At 31.7% G+C, this 22,752-nt stretch overlaps 2 long non-coding RNA genes across 2 annotated transcripts; both read left to right on the top strand.

Moving 5' to 3' along the window:
* The first annotated feature begins 775 nt into the window (after window positions 1–775).
* Window positions 776–3,617, top strand: LOC121127714 (uncharacterized). The gene is made up of 2 exons (XR_005867897.2): window positions 776–2,602; window positions 2,660–3,617. It is a non-coding gene; the product is annotated as an uncharacterized lncRNA (long non-coding RNA).
* Window positions 3,618–13,885: 10,268 nt separating this feature from the next.
* On the top strand, window positions 13,886–15,572 carry LOC139906978 (uncharacterized). Its single transcript, XR_011783261.1, has 2 exons — window positions 13,886–14,093; window positions 15,060–15,572. It is a non-coding gene; the product is annotated as an uncharacterized lncRNA (long non-coding RNA).
* Window positions 15,573–22,752: the final 7,180 nt, after the last annotated feature.

The raw sequence follows: 22,752 nt of genomic DNA, 5'->3' as shown, positions 1-22,752 counted from the left end.
AAAATTAAAAATGATATTCTTCTTTAATTTATTGCACAATTATTAATATGTAGAAATTAACAATGAAGAATATTTTAATATTTCGTTTAATTATGTAAGCTAATAAATGAATTCACTTAGAAAGTTAATATTAATGAATAAATTCAGAGTAAAAAGAGAATATAATTTATTATTTGATTACTGAAGTAAACTTTTTATAATCACAGCTTAATTGATTTAACTTAAATAATAAATATAAAAAAATAGGTTTAATTAAATAAGTTTTGATTGGTTGGATTACAATTATCTTCTGTTATTCAGTGAACGCATGTAAATAGTTATTAAGTAATAATTCTATAGTCGGGAAGAATTGGTGCAGAATTGTTGCAAAATTCATTTCAAAATACGATAGTCGACTAAAAAATATAGCGTATATTAATGTAGTAGTTACTATATACACAAGGTTTTAAATGGTAAGTATTTTTTAGCGTGTTAGTTTTTCTTTGGCAACCCGAACAGTGTTTAATATTCTCTAAAGCTGTAGCTTTGAGGAGAGAACATTTGAGTGTAACCCCGAGTGTGTTGACTTATTAATGATGAAGATTAATGCTGATCAGCATAGGTGTATAAAACACGTCGTAAATAGCGGGAGCGACATTTTCTACATAGTTGGCAATCTAAACGGGATTTTTTATTGTCATTATTATTTAATTATTTAAGACAGAACATCTATGTATGAAGTAATAATTAGTGCATTTGCTCTTGAAAGAGGAAAAGTAACAATGAGGATTTCCTCGGGAGTTATAGGTGTAAGTCTTTGTTGGACTAGGAGTAGAATTGCGGATCAACATTGCAGTAATTCCAGCCTATATGTCCTTCTTATAATGGCATTGATATATGCGCTTATTTTCTCCATTTCACAGCTGCTCGCAGCTGATTTATTGAAGTGTTATGACTGATAAGCTGTTCTCCTCAAAAAAAATTCTTAAAATTGTCCGGTTGACCATGTTCATTTGTTTCTTTTATTTTTACATACCGTTGGGACATACATATATTATAAATCCCTAGTTATAGATCTAAGTCCTTGTTGGACTTAAAATATACTTGAGGATTGAAAACGGAGTTATTCCTACATATGCCCTTGCTTGATACGGAGTGTGATTTATGTTTATTTCCTTCCTCTCCCAACTTCTTGATATTGATTTGATAAAACGTCAGGACAGTTAAGATCCTTTCCTTTCAAACATTCTTAAAATCATCGAACTTAACATGTTTATTTTCGGTTTCTTTTATTTTTTACTTACTGAAATGCTTAGGATTAACTAACTACCTTAAACATATCCACTATTCATTGCTTCTTATTCTTTTCTTTTTTTTCAATAAAGGCATATTTTCACAAGAGAAAAATAATTATTTATAAAAATAAATAGTGCTACAACTTTTGGCCTTTTTTTTCGTTTGTCTTGTGGAAATATTTTGAACATTTAATGACTCTGTTGTTATTATTCTACTTGCTTTAATATCATGTACTTATTACCTTGTTGACTATACAGGTTTTCTACATATTTATATATCTAAAAGAAAACACTTGCCCAACATTTTTTTATTTTAAAGTGATTTGTTCCAAGTTTAATACTATTCAAATGGTGCCCGAAGTTCAATTATTTACCCTAATACATATTGTATGTAGATATAATAATCCGAATAAGTCAATCATACCAAGTGCTATTTATCTTTTAACCTATTAACACCTATGGTCTTTAATTTATACTGTTTCTTCAATTAAAGTACTCATATTCTGGAGATCTACATATATCTACATATTAAAACGGGCATATTTAATTTACTCGATAATATTTATCAATAATTTTTTATGTTCTCAAAAGTGAAAATTTATTTAGAAATAATAAAGAAATTTCGAGTTTTAAACAAATCAATAAGAGCTGTTTCGTTGTTTCAAGTTGAAAATGGATAAATTTGACTCGTATGACGACATGAGAGTTAAGTATTCCAAGACTATAATTGCCACCCTATTTCTCAACAATTTCTAAAATGAATTAGGGTAAGTTACGCATCGTTGGATGACGCAACAATTATTTTGTACTTCAACCTAGGATATCAAAATAGATTTTTATGTAATCTTCACACATTTTCAAATAATCCTGTAAAATTTCAAATCGATTAGTGCTGTATTTTTTGAGTAACAGAATTTGAAAGTTGCAGGCTCTAATAATATACAGTTAAAATTCAACACTTCTACAGGGTAGGGCAGAAAAACGTAAACTGTTATTTAATGCTTATTTTCTCATTGCTATGAAAAGGTTCCCTGATTATTTTTTGATATCCTGTTCTGTTGTCCTTTTTACATAAACAAACTAATCATTTAGCCATTTCATCATCATGAGCGAGCAACAAACAAAAATGCAGCGCATCTCAGATCTCATTGGTGCTGATGGAGGGGATTTGATCAAGATTAAGGACATTGTTAAGTGTTCTAGGAGACTGGTTCTTAGGTTGGCCAAGATGAAAAAAAATGAAAAAGATCTCTCCAGGATGTCAGGAAGTGGAGGCATAATTTAAAGAGGGATGCGAAGTTTTTGTTAAGTTTAGAGAAGATTATAAAGTAAGATCCTACTAAGTCGATGAATCGCCTCGCCAACTATTTCTCTGTTTCTCCTAGGACCATCAGAAGGACTATATAGCACAACTTGGGATTAATTTATATTAAAATGGCCCCACATCACTTTTTGATAGAGAACATGATAGCCAGGAGGCTCGAGAGGTGCAAGAAAATCCTAACATGGATCAAGGCAAATGGGTCAATTGTTAAAATTTTCTCGGACAAGAAGATTTTCACAACATCCGGAAGGTCTTATTGCTCGCAAAATCAAAAGAAGAGGTCCAAGGGGTCTAACACACGAAATATCTGGCCCTAACAATGGTCCTCAGAGTTGTGGCCTCCGATGGAAAGAAGATGCCTCAGTTGTTTTTTTCGAGACTACGATTACGTACACCATCTTGCCATAGCTGAAGACCAACTACCCGGAGGGTAACTACGTGTAGACTCAGGATGGCGCCACCTCTCACACGTCAGCTAAGTGCCAAAAGCTATGTGCAGATAATATGGATTTATTCTGGAGATATGGCACCCTTCCTCACCAGATTTGAACCCACTGGACTTTTCTATATAAGTCACTTTGGAGAAAGAAACCAATCGGACATCACACCAAAATGTGGACTCACTGAAGTCCTCCATAGTGGCTGGATGGAACAACTTGTCAGATGATTTTTTCATCAACTACTACAACATGGCCTTCATGCGACATGTTAAGGATGTGATTGATAATGAAAGTGGCCATATTGAGTGAAAAAAAGTTTTTCAAAAACATTATTTAGATGTTTGTTAACATAATTTTTTTCCTATAATTGAAAGCATAAAATTATTGATGTATTTCTAAATCAATCTCTCGAGTCCACGTATTGCTGTCCTACCCTGTATGTTTTCAAATATGCGATGATTTTGCCTCCATTTGGTTATATTAGAAAAAAATTGCTATTTTCCACTTCAATAAGAGTTTTGATATAAATGTTTTATTTATTCGCTACATTTTCGTCATATAATAAAACAGATAAAGTATTATGCGATCCTTCATCTCACGGATTACTTAATAATCAGGAATTGCCCTGCGTACAAGAGTAGATACCCTGTATTTTGATTTTTTTATCCAATAAATAAATATTCGAAGTAGCATTTGCACTTGTATTTATATTTTTTTATATCAGATAATTTCTCAAATTTAGAAATATAATTTGAAGCTTGTCCGAATTTATGAACTTTGACATTTTTTGATTGAATTTTTAAATCTTTAATAACCCCTTTATTTGATGTTCCAATGAAACTATTCGGATTCACACTTCTTTTTAATATATTTGCCAATGTGTTTAGTTAAAAAAAATCTAATGGACGATGTCTTTGTAAAGTACGTGACCGTAAACACCTCTTCGATGTGTCTGACGATGCGTAACTTACCCTATATATATATATATATTCTATAATATTAAAATCCTACATAGTTTTTTATTCGATACTGAATTTTAATATGTAAAGGGGCATTTTATTAAAAGCGTAGCACTATATTTTTATTTGTACATGATAGCCAAAATTTGTTTATCAGAATAAAAAGATAGACAATTTTGTGGAATTCCAGACAAACTTAAGCATCCTATATGATGTAATATAGAAGGAGTGATTGGTTGAAAAATAAGGAAAAGATGAGTCAACTTCATTTTTCCTCAAGGAGAAAAAATTAAAAGAACAGCAGACTAAGCTGCATGCTTGATTATCGCGTGTGTCTAGAATTCCATGGCAATATTTAGATGCACTACCGATAGTAATTGGCATTGCTCGGAGTAATTAAGCGTCAGCTAAAAAAAAAATGTTTTAAAATATCGAATGTTACTCTCAGTTTTTTTATGAACAAACTCACGCTTAACTACTCAATATTTATATTAATTGATATGTGTTCTCTTGTCAAGAATGAAAAAATAAAAATATGAGTTTGAGGAAAAAGATTAGTACGATGAAATGACTACTTTAGTCTCTAGAATACTCACCAACAAAAACAAACATTTCATTGCACCCCGTATTGTAAATATAAATGCATGCAAGTGTTTATTCATTTTTACATAGCAGTGATTCTATTTTATTCAAATCTTAACATATACTAAATGTATGTAAATGCATATAAATCAGAGTGCAATAACAAAAACAAACAGAAACAACTTATCCTTGTATACATTCACACACCTGCAATATTCCATAAATATAACTACATTGTGATTGTTATTTCTTAGATCAATATATATGATCTACTATCAAGGGGGTCTGCAGTTGGTGGGCTGGATGGGTTGTATCCCTCCCCAAATTAAATAAGGTTTGCTTTTTACTAGAAAGTTTAAAAGTAAGTTTTTGAAAAATGGCTTAATATGGAAGATATAAAAAGGGGGACTTACTCTACGATAATGACTAAAGAAAAAGTATCAGCTGTCCATGTCTACTTCTATTCGGTCAATCATCTTTCTCATCCACACTATGTTTTGGGACATTAAGAATCCGTTTTTCCACAAATAAAGTGAATGGCATTAGTTTCCTGGAGTAGGTTCTCATATAATTAGTATTAAAGTTAAATCTCCTTAATTTCAAAGAATTGAAAACCTTCTCCCCTGAGTCTGTTTCTGCTTCTTCATTTTTAATTACAAAATTATGGCAACCTCTTCAATCTATGAGAGACATACCAACCCATTAAGGATCTTCCACGTTGTAGTGAAGCATATGTCTCTGTTACTCAAGAGGATCAGTGATCACTCCTTCATAGTGGTCTTTATTGAGGAACGAAGGATACTTCTGTATCAAATGTTACTAATTGATTTTGATTTAACCTGATACAGTAAGAGGCCATTATATTTTGGGAGGTCAAGGTAGCACAAAACGTTAAAAATACACATTCAACAATAATTTTTAGAACATACTGAGTTACAGGGGCTCAAATTGGTTTTCAGTATGTAGTTTGACACCAAATGTTTAATCTTGATCAAAAAAATCAAGATCAAGATTTCAGGTCAAAGTCTCACAAAAGGTCAAAGCGCATAATCTACCATCACTTTTGAAGAAATTAGGATATAGGGCTGAAATTATCTCTTTGTGGGACACAATACATATATAACACATATTAAAGTATGAATGGAATAGATATGAAATTTCATTAAATTCAGCATAACAAATTTTTGACATTAACATAGAGAAAGAAAATATATTTGATTTAGGAAAAAATATCATAGGCGTAGGTTTGCGGTCAACTGAGTGTCCATTCAAGTATTCAATACTTTTACTTAATTCCGATCCAATAATAATTAAATAAATAATTTTATTTCCTTTCAAAGCCAATTCTTGTTTTTTTACTAATGGTTACCTATTAGAAAAACAATAGTAATATTATTCCACCAACAACAGTGAACAACAAATATCAATAGACAGGTTTAAGTCATCTTATTTGTTGGTCCCATTTTCACATCTAATAGATTATTATTTTCCTTAATATTAATAAAACTTTGATGTTTAGAACCACCATATGGCTGACATCAAAAATGGTCACGTAACGTGAAAACCCTCTGTCTTACATTTAAGTGAATCATTATATGCAATTTCAATTACAAAAATTGAATAGTATGATGCAAACGAAGAATGAACTTAATACATAAAAATATTTCGATATTATAATACAAATGAATTATATTGAAAGTGATTTGCTAGCCGTTAATTTCTTTAGATCATAAATCAATTTTCATTTTATCTCTCAACTTTTCTGCCAAAAAAAAACAAAAAAAAACCTCATAGCCTTACTAGGAATAATTTAACTCAATACCATAGTTAAGAAGGTAATTTTGAGGTTGGGGATACCTAGTGAGAGTTTCTTAAATTTAATAATTTCCTACTTTAGCCATATGAAAAAGTACTTCAAAAATTTCATGGCTACAAGTTGACTCTTTTGTAGGCTAGGTGAATTGTTGAAATTAAATACACACTCTTTATGAATTTACCTAATGAAAATGTCACACACTTTGTGTTTGTAATCAACTTAAAAAGCTAGATCATAAAGAAAAATGTGTAGATTCATAAAGTAAAAAGATTTTATCTCGCTAGCAGCCACGTTTCGTCACTTTCCCCTCCTAAGTATTAAATGAAATAGAATAGTTCAATAGTTTGGAAGAATTAGACAAATATATTCTTCTATAGTCGATTTCGGAGTGTTATATATAAATCATGGGATAGTCATATGGTCATAGTGTGTGTCTCTTATTAGTGATTTAAAAAGCTTGATTTGTTTAACGCTAATCATTTACAAGTTATAAATCATAGATAAATATAGATTGTTTGAGAGTGTAGCTATCACAGAATTTTATGTAAGCTGTTGCATGTATTGTACATTTGTGTAAATCGGTTATTCCATGGAATATTTGCTCTTTATTTTTTTCTATTTATCCGATTGGAATAAAATGTTGTATCTCAAATCATTTATTATAAGAAAACTCAAAAATGAAATTTCAGATACTGTGAGTTTTGAACTCTATTTCATGATGAATTTGATCAAAAATTGTCTGAAAGACCTGTGCGTTTTAGATTGTAGTTCGTAAACAACTTCACTGATGGATGTAAATAACACAAGGGAGCAATTAGAGTGGAAATTTTGCACAAAAAAAAAAAAGAAGAAGAAGGAATTATAAGAATCTAGCAAAGAGTTTCATTTTTTATCATTTATTACATTAAAAAAGGAAATATATCAAGTTCAGAACAAGATAAAGAATCAATAAAAATACTTTTGTAATTATAAAACACTTTAAATTACTTTTATTAATCGTATTTTTAATTTAATGATTGTCTTATGGGTAAAAAATGACTCTCCACGAAAATAATTCTGAATTATTATAGTTCCAGATATGTCAAGATTTAGACAACTGAAAGAAAAACTGAGATCAGTTTTGGATTCTGCACTCAAAGTGCAGTTTTATTTGTTTTAATTTCCTTGTACACAATTTCCCCCTCTAATTGTTCCCTTGTGTTATCTACATCCATCAGCTAAATAGTTTACGAACTATGCACAATCCATCCCTTATATATCCCGGATGTATACACAACTTCATAGGAGGAATAAAAAAAACTGTCAAAAGCTTGAGAAAAAATTTATCCAGATACTTTGAATAATCTGTATGAAGGGATGCCAAAACGCATAAAAAATGTATTAAGCTTAAATGCCGTCATATTTGGAAGTAAATAAAGTTTTTCACCAAAAAAATCACTTGTTTAGGTTATTTCATGATTTTTGTAAAAAACCCCCATCAATTTTTGGACATACTGTATATATTACTTAATTAGTCCAATAAATGATAATGAATACAAGTATATAACATACCTATTTTATTTCTAAGGATATAAATTTGCTTTGTTTAATGCTGAGATAATCTGCGACGAAAGAATTTGACCTACATAAAGGCCCAGCTATTCACCTGCACAGGTGTGTTTAGCATATTATAAAAGGGGTATATATGCTTAGAAATGCGGTGACGGTAGAGTTTAAATTGATTTGGGCCCAGCACTTCACCTGTACAACCTGTAGGCTGGGTATATTAAATGGGCCATTTCATTGCAAGTTTATTCATCATTCAATAATTTTATTGTCGAAATATAATATAAATTCCAATAAAATTGTACATGATAATGTCTTGCAATTTACCTATATTATATATCTATAGCATATGAAGAATACCTATTTATTATAATATCATCCTAAATTGAATTAAAAAATGCAAGCGTATATATCAATAAATTTAATATCATTTCCAACTAATTATCATAAATTGACTCTTATTATGATTCTTTCATTGTTGTGGATATAACACGTCATATGAATGGATATAAGTATTGAGTAGTTATGAAATACTAAGAGGATTTATGGAAGAGTTGTTTTATATATTATTACAGCAAAATATGTATTTTAACCGACCTCTAATTACTCTGTGCAATACTGGGGTACAATTGAAAGTATAAACAATAATAATGTTATTCATATAGTTATGATTTATAAAAATCATAACTTTATTTATAAAGAAACTGGTATTTTGATAAATTTTTGATTTGTGATATATTTTAGCCCTAAGCTATTATAGGCAAGTATAATACAACATTAAAAAAGTATCAGTTAGCTTATCAAAATTTAGATAATATTTTGTTTAGATTATTGTTCTGGAAAAAAAAAAGAAAGAGAAGTGAATCATGAATCTGTTATCTTTTTTAAATTTTAAAAGTAGAACCCTTGTTACTTAAAAAAACAAAAAAAAAAAAACTGGAGAGTAGAAAATTCATGGAAATGGGATTAAAGTTTTGATTTATACAAATCAAAATCTTGTTAATGCAGTCAATTACACCATTACTCCCAATTCCATTAACATTCCAATATACACTTTTGTTATAATTAAAGTTATATAGGTTAATTATTTTAAAAAAATAATCCAAAAAAATTATATCCTAAATTTTATTCGCCCAACTGCATGTTTTTTAATAATTCAATATTATACTTGGCTATAATGGCATTGGTTTATGACATATGACTATTCTCATATTTCTCAAAATGATAATTTCTTCATCTTTAAGGCTTCAGACCTCTGAGATGGATTAATTTCTAATTCTGAAATTTATTTTCTTAGGTAGCCTCCGATCAATAATACCATAGAGTAAATTTTAATCAAATCCGTATCCTCGTGAAAGTTTATCATGGAATTACTCATATATATACATATATACAGGGTGGGGATCCAAAAAAATAAAAATAATATAAGGTATTTCAAAGTAATTTCCAAAAATATTAGCAATTCACAAATCTTTGCTCTGACTAGTAGTGTTCCATAGTGAAGTCAATCCCACGGAACCAATCACTTCCATTTTCAACCACATTTTCCAACTTGACTCGAACCTGGCACAGGACTTGATGAGGAATTCCTTGTTGGACTCTGTCTCGAGAATGGAAGTCTACAAGTAGTCAACAGTGTTATGTGCACGTATATTGGTCTCTCTTTCCAAGACGAACCACGAGTAATAGTCCAAGGGTTTCATACTCGGCGAACCAAGAGGCCACATTTCATGTCCTGCAGGGCCTTCAGGAAGTCTGGAGTGCAGTTTTTTACTCTCATGAGTCTTTCTTGCAGGATTTCCCGACCCATCAGACTCCTTGAAAGCATTGTCAACATCGTATACAGTTGATTTGGGCAGATTTCTAAACTCAATAATCACCTTGAGCGTACGATCGGCACAAAAATAAACAATAATAACTGTACAGCGTTCGTTTTCGGAAAACATTTCAAGTATTTTGTATACTTACCGGGCCGTCAGGAAGTCTTGGAACATAGTGAATGATGAACAATTACTTAACACATAGCGACTTTAAATAGAATTGTAGAGAATTAAAAAAAAAAAAAAAAAACTTGTTTATGATTCATTAGAGAACAATATCTATGAATTTGAGTAACTTCAGTCTAAATCACAAGCTCCATGCGATCCCAAACTGCTTTTAACACGTTGACAACGTAGTGCTTCGACATTGATCGCCACTCTTTCTCAACCAATTTCTTTAAGGACTTAATACTGCTGTCACGTTGTCTACATGTCTTGGTTTCAATTCTTCACTAGGTGCTATAATTGAGGGGACTCACATCGGGCTCTGCGGTGACCAGAAGTCCTTCGGTCAGAACATCATTAATTTTTTTTTTTTGGGCAATCCAATCCTCCCTATTTTTGCGATATGTGCAGGAAAAAGCCATAATCGGCTTTCCTAGATTGCTTTGTGATCTTACGAACTTAGGAAAACATTTTTATTTGACAAATCATCAAGTAATCCTAGTCAATCTGTATCCAACGGGTAAAAAAATTGGCTTCATTTTGAGAACTTTTGATGAAACAATGCTGAGAATAATTACTGAGGCCGGATGTAAGGTGGTATACAATTCACGAAGATTGCAGTTAACTTCTCCAAAACATACGATCCGGTCATTTTGTCTATTGTACACGGGATCTTCAGTAAATGTGTCCTCGTCCGATAAGTACAAAATTCGGTTTCTATGATGCATCAGGTTATTGTAAATATTTTTGCACCAATCAAATTGTAATTGTTGTTGTTGTTGTTGAGTAAGCAAGGGTCGTTTAATATGCTGGAGTGACTTGCAACCAGCTACTTTATGGTATTTCACACCGTGGAACGGTTCATCGACCGCTTCTTCGCCAAGCCCTTCATCGTCATCTCCAGATTTTCCAAAAAAACTTCAATTAGCTTTTCAGGCTTTAATTTGATCGGTCTTCCGCTTTTATGACAATAACTGATTTCTTCACTATTGTTGAACTTACCCCTGATAGTGGTTCTACAGAAATTGAGAGATTTAAAATACCATAATTGCTAAATCCAGCACTGGCTAAAAAAGCCACCTCTTACCTCTTTTGCTCCATTTTCTCTTATATTCATCCCAAAGACTTGGTAGATAAAGCGTTCAAAAAGAAGACCATCAGTTGTTCTTTTTTGTAAACGCAACTTTTGCATAAAATTAACCAAAACCTCTTAAAGCAAAATTAAAGTCATGTTCCAAAACTTTTTGACGGCCCGATACTTATACTGTTCTAATCTAATCTTGTATTGAATCTAATGAGCAAAGTTTCATAAATATATATGAGGTTGCAAAGCTATTGAGTTCTAAACTTATTCCAAATTTAAGATACCCACCCTGTACATATATATATATATATATGAGGGTTTGGGAGAGTATTAAGAGACTATCGTAATTATACATAATAATGTCATTTTACATTTGAGCATTTTTTATTTGAAAATTAAGTTATTTCTTCTTTATATTTTAATTCTTTCTTTCTTTTCTTCTTCTTCTCCCTATCACATTTTTTGTTGTCCAGGAATGGCCTCGAAGAATACAGTCTCTGCATTCAGTGAAAGTACCGTGCGATCTCTCTCTTTCTCTCTCTTGTGCACAAAATATGTATGAGTAGAAAGTAATAAATACATAGTTTTGTGTAATTATTTGTATTTGCTTCTGTAATTTAAGGTGGATTCAATGACTTGGGCATATATACATGTGTAGTCATCTATAAATGTAGCTTCAAATATTCAACATATTTGTCATAGTTGCATTGTACTACGAGAATGTGTGTCTCTTAGATAGGAGCATGAGTACCTCTTCTTCCAATCCTTCTTCCATGTACATTAAACATATGGAACAGTGAGAAAGAGAAGGGCAATGAGGCGTAAATAGTGAAAAAACAATTAGTTTGAATGTAACAACTTTTGACTTCTTTCTTTTAACGGAAAATAAATTAAATTATTTTGCAAATTACTTTTTCTCTTTTTATTTTTCCTTCCTTCCTTCTTGTTTTTTTTGGGGGGGATAAGGGAGAAGGAAGGGAAAAATTGAGAAACGAAAAAAAAAAAAAAATGAAGACCCTAATCGACATTTTTTTTCGTAATTTACTTTGTTTGGAAAAAACTAAAGCAATATGTTTTTGCACTACTATATAAAAAAAAAATATATCACAATTTAATTTCTATTATCCCTCTCATTTTCTCTCCTCTAAAAAGCTCAAAAAGTAGGCTAATTCTTACCAAATGGTGAAATATTATACCATTGGTATTATGATTGACTTTTCAAAACAGTTACTAAGATAATTGATAAAAACACTCTCATACTCTGCAATGTGTTTCACACGCAAAAGTATTTGAGTAATAGAAACTTCAGTAATATAAATTTGATTATCATAAAAACTGAAAGTAAACGTTATCTTCAAAACAAACATATCGTTTCGATTATGTATATTTACAAACACTATATAATAAGAAAAAACAACAAACAAGTATTTACATATCCCAGTCTACTCTTAAGAAAAGGATTGAATACTTCTCCATAGATACCCTCTGGTCACTTCAAACGAATTTCATAGTAGAGAACAATCGTTGGACACTCACTTCTGACAATGCCATTGATATTAATGTGCATGTAATGCACCAACGTCCGAGAAATGTATAGAAGGATATTTGTATATGACGTCAAAGGCTAATTTCCTCAGAGTCGAGGTCCATTTTCGACATTGATGATCACATACTCCAGTGCTATTTTTCTTAACCTAGGTTGGAATTTTTGTTCTCTTGCACGACGCTGACAGGGACCTTAATAAACATTTATAAATAATATAAAAATGAAGGAAGGAGGCACTAAACTTAGACGAGCCTGAGCCCTAAGAAAACATAGCAAATCCGAGAGTCCACAGCACTTCACGTATAGGGTTTTTAAGTTCATGGAAGGAAGGATAGGTTGAGTGAAATAATATTATGGAACTGAAGAACAAGAGTATTTACTAGTTGTAATTGTGTCTTTTCTGTTTTGCTGAGAATCACGAAGGTGCAACAACGTGAAGAGGTGGCCGAGTTGATTTCCGGAAGGGAAGAAGAGATAACACAGCACTTCCATGAGGATGAGTTCATTACCCATGCAAGTTGTCAATCAGACTCTAATTTCATTTTCTGTTTGTAGGTCTATCATATGGATAAGAAAGGGAATATTGTCTTTGGTACCGTGGTCCGAGATTGCGACATGGTCAATTTTGATGATTCTGAAGATTAGAATATATATAATGGGTTGATCTTATCTCTCGGTACACATTTTATTTTTCAAGAGTAAAATTTCAACTTGAGATTTTCTGAAGACATTTATTTTTGGAACTAATCTGAAAATAGTGCTCGACACATCTTTTATTCGATATTTGAGCCCTCAGCTCTAATAATTGCCACAGTACGAAGGCCTAAATCTATTGTAGACCTTGACTCAAGCTTGATCCACTCCTTCTTGATGGAAGCCTCGAGAGACTGGACACTCCTGTGAGGAGTAGCACGCACCCTATCCTCTAGATGCGTCTACGTATAGTAGTGCAAGGGGTTCGCGTCTGAAGAGGAAGACGGGCACATGTTGAGGTTCCAAAAATCCGGAAAGTTGAAGGCCTGGGTCTTAGCGACGCGATGGCATGTCTTGAATGAAAACAAAGTTGTCTCGATCTTTTCTCTGGCCGAAAGTAGCACTTTCTTATCCTGAAGTTTGATGTAAGAATCTGCATTGAACCGCTCCTTCCTCTCCACAAAAATGGGAGGATAGACTCTATAACACATAAGGCCCTGGTTCCGAATGGATTTTTTGTTCTGAAGACATGTCATATTGAAGCTGAGATATATGTATATAATAGTAGGAAATCGTCCACAGCTTGAGAAAAAATAGGCTGAGTTCAACAAATTAGCAATCCAACAACTAATTACGTTTATTGTAGCTCCAAACTTTTCCTTCATAAAAAAACAGAAAAAGCTCCAAATTCAATTGGTAGTTAAACAGATCATTTCAAACTATGAAATTATATATTCAAAATTCATTGTGGATCATTTTTATTTTGAATTTAACCAATCAATGTTCTAAACACTAATTAGAGAAGGGGAAAACAGAAAAATCAACAGCAAACAACAAAATACAGCGTAAGTTTCCACATCAATGAAATAACATATTGTGAGTGCAAAAACGAGAGGAAAAAAAAAACATAGTATAAATTGCAAACGTCTATTGTGCATAATAATGTAAAATATTAAAAGCATTATATTTTTTTACTAAGGGGAAGGTTTAAAAAAATATTGCAAAAATTGCAAAAAATCCAAAAAAAAAAATGAAAATACTCAACTTCATAATTTGTGCATCATCATCACCTTCCCTTTGAGAGAGTGAAATAAGTATTAAGATACACACAATTTCTTAAGATGTTTGTATATTTTTTCTTCCTTTTGAATAGCGTTTGTTTGACAACAAAGGAGGATGGCTAAAATTCATATTTATCTTTACCCTTGGACAAAACATCTTATCTTTATTTTGATTCACAAATTCATAAATAGTGACAAGTTTCAATTTTTTATTTTGGAGTCTTAAAAAATGCACAGAATGAAAAAAACTAAGCTGAATAGACCTGCATCTCAATTTTTATTTTATTTCAAAGCCCTCTTCCAGTAAAATTTTATCTGTTTGGGCAATTTTCTTAGTGTCAATATTATATTTTTACTTGGCAATATATTTTTTCTATTATATAACTGAATAAGAATAAACCGGTTTATGACGTCACGAGGGATCCATTTTACCTTCTTTAAGGATCGGCAAATGGTATTTAACTGTATGGGACCGCGGTTTTTAGTCCTAAATAAGGCTGACACAATACTAATTCAAATTAGTAACCCACAATGCCCAAGTTTCGAAATTATTTTAATTTGTTTAAATAGATTTTACTTAACTTCATAAAGATAAAAAAAGTTTTACTTTGCAATTTCAAATCTCCAAAACATGTCTTTTTTTTAATGCTCCTAGCAAAGATTGTGGAAAATTATTTAATACAGCAATACATACTTTTGCTGACTGCCCTGCTCTTTGCATTATGAATTTATTTCCCTTAACATATCTAGATAAGTTCGTAACTCCTCTGCTATTATTCGGGGTCACATCAAATGTCGTTATTGCTCCAACAATGACACGTTCCTTGGAGTTTTCTCTCCCCAGCTGTAGGATTAGAATAGCTGGGATGTTAACTGAAGGCAAACCAGTTAGGAAGGAAGAACTGAGTGCTATTTTTATTGAGACCGCTACAAGGTATTCAGTATTCACCATCAAAATCTCTGGTCTGGATGGTCTATTGTCGAAATATGTGGGGGATCCTATTCACTACTACCCTTCAAGTTCGAATGACAATAGGAAGTTTCTTCGTCCCCTGATACACAGCCATAGACAGTTTAAGAAGTTCTGCGCCTCAAAAGTTCAATAGTTGTCTTTTTTTTATTGCCATTGAAATTTAAGCTCTTGTTTCCCTTTTTTTCTTGTTGATATTTTAATATGAATTCTTAGGATTATTTTAATGTTTGTTTTATAAATATGGACATATTTTATCACTATTTTAGAGAAAATACATGTAATAATATACATTATCTGTTTATCATGTTTATAGTAATCATGTCTTTTAGTTTAGAGATTTAATTATAAACTAAAATGTTTATTTATATAATTTTTGTGTATGTATGTTTCGTCTAAAAAATTTACAAAGTTAGTGAGCTATTGATATAGTATGCTTTTATGTTTGACACATAGAAAATAAGACCAAGGTAATTTATAGGGATAATATATATGTATATTTTTTTTGATTTGTCATCGATTTTTTGTTAGTAATCAAGAATATTAAAACACTGAAAAACTGTCCAACAAGTGGTTAATAAGAATTATATCTTCTTTCAAAATAATTTTCACGTCATGATGTCTCAGTCTTTTATGATCAGTGTTACCAAATAACCAATTTTTATCAGGTTCAGTTAACCTTAAAATCCGCGGCTCCTAAGGACTTTAGCACTTTTTTGAATTGATACAGGTGTGCGCGTCTAAAACTGAACACTCCTTTAAATTTTACGGCTTGAGGGCTTGACGAGGGGTTCTCTTGTAGACCTTAAGGCCAAGATCTTTCTTAACTAGACGGTCCATGGTCCTTCTGCTGACGTTGAACTCCCTGGAGAGGCTGCTGACTGTAGCTTGCCTCTCTTGTCCTCGACATACTTTTTCACGGCAGCAACCATTTCGTCCAACCTTCGAGGCATTGACTCAGATCTTGTGGTCACCTCAGGAGTCCCTTTGGCTACCACGCTGTAAACGGTGGCGCGGGTGCAGTTCAGAACCTTGGCAATTTCAGTGGGATTTTTTCCCCATGTGGAAAGTTCCAAAATTGCAACTCGACGTCTGTCCATATTAACGGCTGTTGTTTCACTGTTGCTATTTAGATTTTGCTGGAGTTTTGATTATAACTAGTCAAGACCCCTGCCTCCAAGCATAAACCGGTTTCAACTCAATAAAATCACGAATAGTGCATGGCGTAAAATTTGAAGGAGTGTTCCTTTTTAGACACGCACACCTGTATAAATTATAGTACTCATATCAACGGATACATTTATCTTACTGTCGCAATGTTGATAAAAGTATCCCAGCTTGCTTTTATGTTATGGCTACACATATTCCTAAAACATGTCCCGGGCTTAACAAACAAGCAAATTCTTCGTTCAAAAATGGCTTTTTAAAACTATCATTTTTTTATTTGATGATGACTATTATGAAAAAGGTCTCTGTAACACTTTTCAAGTCATTGTTTAGTTTTAATGGTATTTTTTTTCTATAAAGAAGCAGTGAAAAATTAAAATAATTTTTCTTTTGATCCATTGTTTTGAAAATATCATAACTAGTGTCACACTTAGCACAATAACCCAGAAACTAAAGAAATAATTGTTATGAAATTTTTACAGCTGTCTTTTGAAGGTTGTTAGTAAAAAAAGGAGGTGAATTAAAAAAAAATATATATAGCACCATTTATATGTGAAGCCCGGAACCTTTAGCCCATGTGTTATATGTGAGTAGCAGGAATAAACTATTCTTAGCCTTTCATCATGAAGTCGATTAAATATACATGATCCTGTGTTTTACGCCTACAGGAAACATTACATTTAATTATTTCATAATATAAATTTCATTCAATTATGTTAAATCCACAAAAAAAACAGACAATTACTGATAACGAAAAAAATTAAGAGCATGAGATTTGAGAATACATTTATTGGTAAAACTAAAGTTTTAAACCAAGTAACAAAACGCCCCTGTTAGCCTGAGGAGATACAATGGTGCAGCATTTAACATTGTTTTACAAGATGTTGCTTTTAATAAGACGTCCTCCGATATTTTTTTACTGACGTAGACTGGAATATAATAGGTGGGATTATGGTCGATTGATGAAGCACGCCTCGCACTCTAAAATAGCTGTGGGGAAAGAAGAAATTATTCTATTCTTTAATTTTTCCTTTTTCGAATATCCCACTAAAGAGAAGAGGAGTTTTCACTTACACATTTATGATTTGTTACTTATTTTCATAATAATAAATATGTAATTGATGATTAATTATTGTCAGAGATGAGAATTTGGACTCAAAACTTTACTTGGAATCCATAGTTTAATTATAATATATATATTTTGACATAGAATAATGTAGGATAAACATCCTTAGACCTTATGTTTTTTCTAAAGTATACAAAATAAATATTTAAATATAACAGTCTTCATTATCTAATAATCCCTTCCCGTAATTTAAAAGTTTGTTTCCCGGGCTCCTTGTCAAATAGATTTTCTCGAAAAGTGAGATAGGCTACTATTAATTAATCGATTTATAAACAAAAGAACAAAGAAATTGCGTTGTGATAGATTGATAGTTTTTTTTCTAGTTAGTAGATAATTCCTTATTAGCATTTGTCGCTAATTTGGACAAACGGTTGAATTAGTTAACTTTTATTACTCTACTTATTCTATAATAGTTTTTAAGTTTTATAAATAGTTGTATAAGATTTTAATAGATCAATGAACCCATTGGTATTGTATGCTATGTTTTTGCGTTTGATTGTATTTAGAATATACTATAAGACTAAGGAAATAAAGACCTATTTTTCATTTAATGTATAGAGGTACAAGCAAAGTCACAGGACCAAAGTTGGCTAGGATCTAACCAATAACGGGCATAGGAGAAGCGATCAAATTTAAAGTAATGTAAAGTTAAAAATGTTTCCAATATATTTAAACGATTTCTCAAAATACATGAGTTATAGGTGCCAAAGAGTTTCCATTAAATAATAATATAATGGAGAGTTCAATAGTTAATGCGCTCAAGAGGAATTATTTTCTCGAACTCAATGTACGTGAATTCGACTCAGAATCACTTTTAAAGAAGAAGAAGGAATGTAGAAGGACACGAAAGGAAATTGCTAAGTGAGATGTTAGTAGTTGAAGTAGTTCAATGTTTACTTATACTTAATCAGTACGATCAATTAAATAGAGTTAGTTGTATATAAATTCTAGCAGAAATTACCCCAATGTCGATCCTCAATTCTACCGCTTCAATCCGGGTACTGATATATAAATACCCAACAAATTCTGAGCGGTACTCTCTATAATTCATAAGCACGCTCACTAAAGATTACGTTATACTAATATCTTCAATCTTATAGAATGGAAGAATAATGATAAAAGCTATGGAAAATTAAAAAATACAGATTGCTAACTAGAAAAAAGTCTTGTAAGCGTTAAGGTCACTCATATTTTATGGAACTCCAATGATGTATAGAGTTGTGAAAAATATGACCTGTCAGTAGTCTAATAAAAAGTAATCGAATATTAACATAGTAATTCTGAAAAATTTGAAGAATGTTTCGGAGAATAGTTGCTTAGCTGTCATGATGTTTCATTGATTAGCATTGAGCAACTAGAAGATTATGAAAATAAACACAAATCTTACTCCTTATATAGCAAGGCCAACAAGGTTTGAATGACTTAGATTTCAATCCTCAATTCTAATCTGACTCCACTAAAGACTTAAATCCTCAGTGTTACTTTCCGTATTTCATGAGAATGCACATTAACGATTACTTTATACTTCTATGTTCTCCCTTCAAAAATTAAATAATAGCTATTAAAAGTAAAAAAATCACAGTTCAGGATGCAACCACAAAAAGTATTGATTTCGTCCAATGCCATATATTTTACAACTCTAATAATGTTTATAGATTATTTCATTCTTGAGAATTGGGCATCTAATTATAAAGCGTACCATCCTTCCTCCCGTGAATGTGTGCTCTCACGAATGATGGATAGAAACAGTGATGAAGTGTAGGCCCCTGTTGGACTCAGAGTAGATTTGATGATCAAAAACGGATATGTGAAATTCATTAATCATAGTTTTTCAATATTATGCTTATTACAGGCCTCTTTTTAGGTATAGATATACATCTGACTATTTGAATCTAATAAATAATTTTTTTCTTTAAAAATATAACAAATGGTCGTATAATTACATTGTAGTAATTTCTTAGTTCTTCTACCCCTTTTGTAGTGGGCACGCTTGAGCGTTTGCTTACAGGTTTTTAGTATTATATTGTTCATGTCGACGCAGAATTTAAATATACTAGAGGAAGTTATTTGCTTAACCTTTCAACATACAACATATATGAAGGTCATTTTCAATGAGATCGTTCTTTATATATTGTCAAAACTAATTATTAGTTACAATTTTGACGTCATCATTTATTTATATATAAATAGGATGAATAATTTCTCTTTCTTTGTTTCTTAGTCAAGGTAGATTTTGACCATTGTCATAAATACTTTAATTACCTAACATTGTTCCCCACTCCCCCGCCTCCCTTACCCAGCATGTCGTTTTAATGCTTAATACAGTAAATTCTCGTACAGTGAGATATTCATTTTTCAACTGTGATGACTCCATGAGCAGTTCCTTATTATATTTAAATGCTTTGAACAACATTGATTTTCGTACCCAACTCCAATAAGTATTTTTCCAGATGCTCTGAATAATTCACTATTACAAAAATAAAAATAGTTTCACATCAATTGGGAGAAGTAACAACTTAACTGGCCAATGAACAACTCCTTTTCAAACCTTTTTCCTTCATTTATAAGAGAAGCCAGTTTTAGGGAGTCCATCAACATTATGGTATCTCTCAAACATCTACAACCCTTAACTCTTTTGATTTATCTATTGTTGATTTGTAAATTATATTATCAAAAAATTTTTTTTGTGTCATGAGATCGATATAGACTCGAGTAATTACATTTGAAGGCTACTACCTTTGAAGGCTACTACCTTTGTTGTATCACAAAACCTACCTTTCTTCCAGCAAGTAACAGAAAAAGGCCTAAAATAAGTTGTTAGTTAATCAATTATTCCCAAGTTATTGATCAATCAATATTGTTACTCTGATAAGGGTTGGGGATAAGGAAAAACATCGACAGCTGAAAACAAAATTAATTATAAATTTGTATGTAAATGATGTATCGGTGTGACATGGAACCAATCTAAAATGTTGGGTAATGTGGAACATGCTTTTCCCCTCAACACGGATGTTGCTCGTATTTGAAAAGGCAAGACTGTATGTATTTCTATCATTACGTTTGAAGATGACAGTAAAATGTGTATCAAAGTTAAAAAAAATTTTTTTTTAAACAAAAAGTAATAAGAAAGATAATGATAATTACTCCTCTACCCCTCACTGAATATATTTACATAATATGTACATATCTACTAAACATTTCAGTTTTGTTTCCCCTTTTCTTAAGATTTTAAACAACAACTTCATTTGCCCTACTTTTTTTTTTGTTACTTCTTTATTTTATCTACCCATTATTATCTAAATAGAATATTCAGAATTTTAAGTGAATATACATTAGTATTCTCATTTCTTGGCCAACACATTTTTAAAATTTGGGATCCCGTTAGTAAATAACAAATACTGTGAAATTTAAGATGGGCGCAGTTGAGTGACACAGCAACAGATTCACCTGCAACACAAAATTTGAGTTGATGTGTAGTATCCAGGAGGAATGCCGCAGTCTGCCTAGAAGGACTGTCATCAAATGCACATCAAATGCGATTATATTTAATAATTGTTGAATTTTTTTTATTCAGCCTTATTTTGATATTGATTTTTATTGAAATTGGATGATGAATTTAGGAAAAACTCTATTTTAAATGAACTGTGCTGTTTTTTATTTTGTTCATGATTTGAACTTTTTGTATTGGATATATATGTATAAAGAGACTAGGAACGAAATTTGTAGAAAAATTCAATCATTAAAAACATTTTGCATAATGTATATAGTGCATCATTTGTAAGGCTTCAAAAATTCAAACTTTGTGATTCTTCAAGATTTGATGTAACAATATAAAATCCGACTGGTATTCTTTCCATGAAAACTGAACAATAAACTTTAAATAATCCATCAAGTTCTACTCTAGAAGTCCCAATTTTTGGAAGGGGGGAGTTCCCTTAAAAGCTTAGTGTATCTATATATATATTTAAAAAATAAACATATTTATATACGTATATATATTACGGCGTTGATGATTTCTACTTAGTTTGAAAGTTAACCTACCTATTTTCTAATCTCAAATGGTTGTTGATGACAATGTGCGTAGATAATTAATTAGATGTTTTACAAAAGGACGTCACACCTCCCTAGAAAATATTATATTTTATCTTATGAATTCAAATAATTAAGTATTTGAATTTTAAGTTATATTTGAAATATGATTTACTGTTTTCCGTGAATGGATCCCTTCATGCATTAAATATTCAATCTTGAAATATACCCATTGTTATAAAATATATAATAATTGATAGATAATCCTTAAGGAAGAAGTCCAGTCTTAATCTGGATGGTCAGCACTCTACTGCCGGGTGTAGAAAAAGTACTGAGGCCTGCCTCTAAGTATTCATTAAAATACTCAGAATTGATCAGTATCAAGTTGTACAGAATATTTTATTTAATGATATATTTTTACTATAACAATGCATATTAATTATGAATCTGGCCACCATCAGCCTCAATGAAAGCCTCCATAACCCCTTACACACATTGGCAATGTAGTCCTTTTTCATGATCCTCCACTATAGATTAAAGGAGGTCTTCCGGGCATTAATATTCGAGTGGTGGACATTGCAGGCCTTTTTCTCAATTTACCACAAAATGAAGTAATCTTGTGGATTGAGATCTGGCTTTGAGGGGTTAAAGGTTCATGGGCCAGATATTTATGTGGCTACCAATCAACTCTTGTACAATATTAGCAGTATGGGCCAGAGTCCCGTCATTCTGAAATACGTACGTAGCCTTTTTGTACTTCTTAATGGTCTTGGTGATATATGGGACCACATTACCCTTCAACAACATCAAGTAGTCGGCTGTGGGTAACCGTTATCACACAGTTAACCAAATTGTTTGTATTTTTTCCTCCAGTTGATGCCACAGCCCCCATCATCATCACAGAGGCCGGATGTTTCGTCTTGGTGAATGTCTTGGTACTGTTGTCCGCCTTGCCAATGCATACCAACCTATCATTTTGTTTGTTGTAAACGGTGTCAACGGTAAAGGCCTTTTCATCAGAGGGAAAAAATTACCCGGTTGCTTTAGTGCTTCAGATCCTTCAAGAGTTGTTGACATCGCTGAAGACGGAGTTCTTTTTGAGATTAGGACAGGAGCGGCCTCTCAATTCATCTAAGCAACCTTCCTTCAAC

The sequence above is a fragment of the Lepeophtheirus salmonis genome, chromosome 1, assembly GCF_016086655.4.
Source record: "Lepeophtheirus salmonis chromosome 1, UVic_Lsal_1.4, whole genome shotgun sequence".
Taxonomy (NCBI): domain Eukaryota; kingdom Metazoa; phylum Arthropoda; class Copepoda; order Siphonostomatoida; family Caligidae; genus Lepeophtheirus; species Lepeophtheirus salmonis.
The sequence above is the reverse complement of the archived record's forward strand: the minus strand, read 5'-3'. Positions and strand labels throughout refer to the sequence as shown.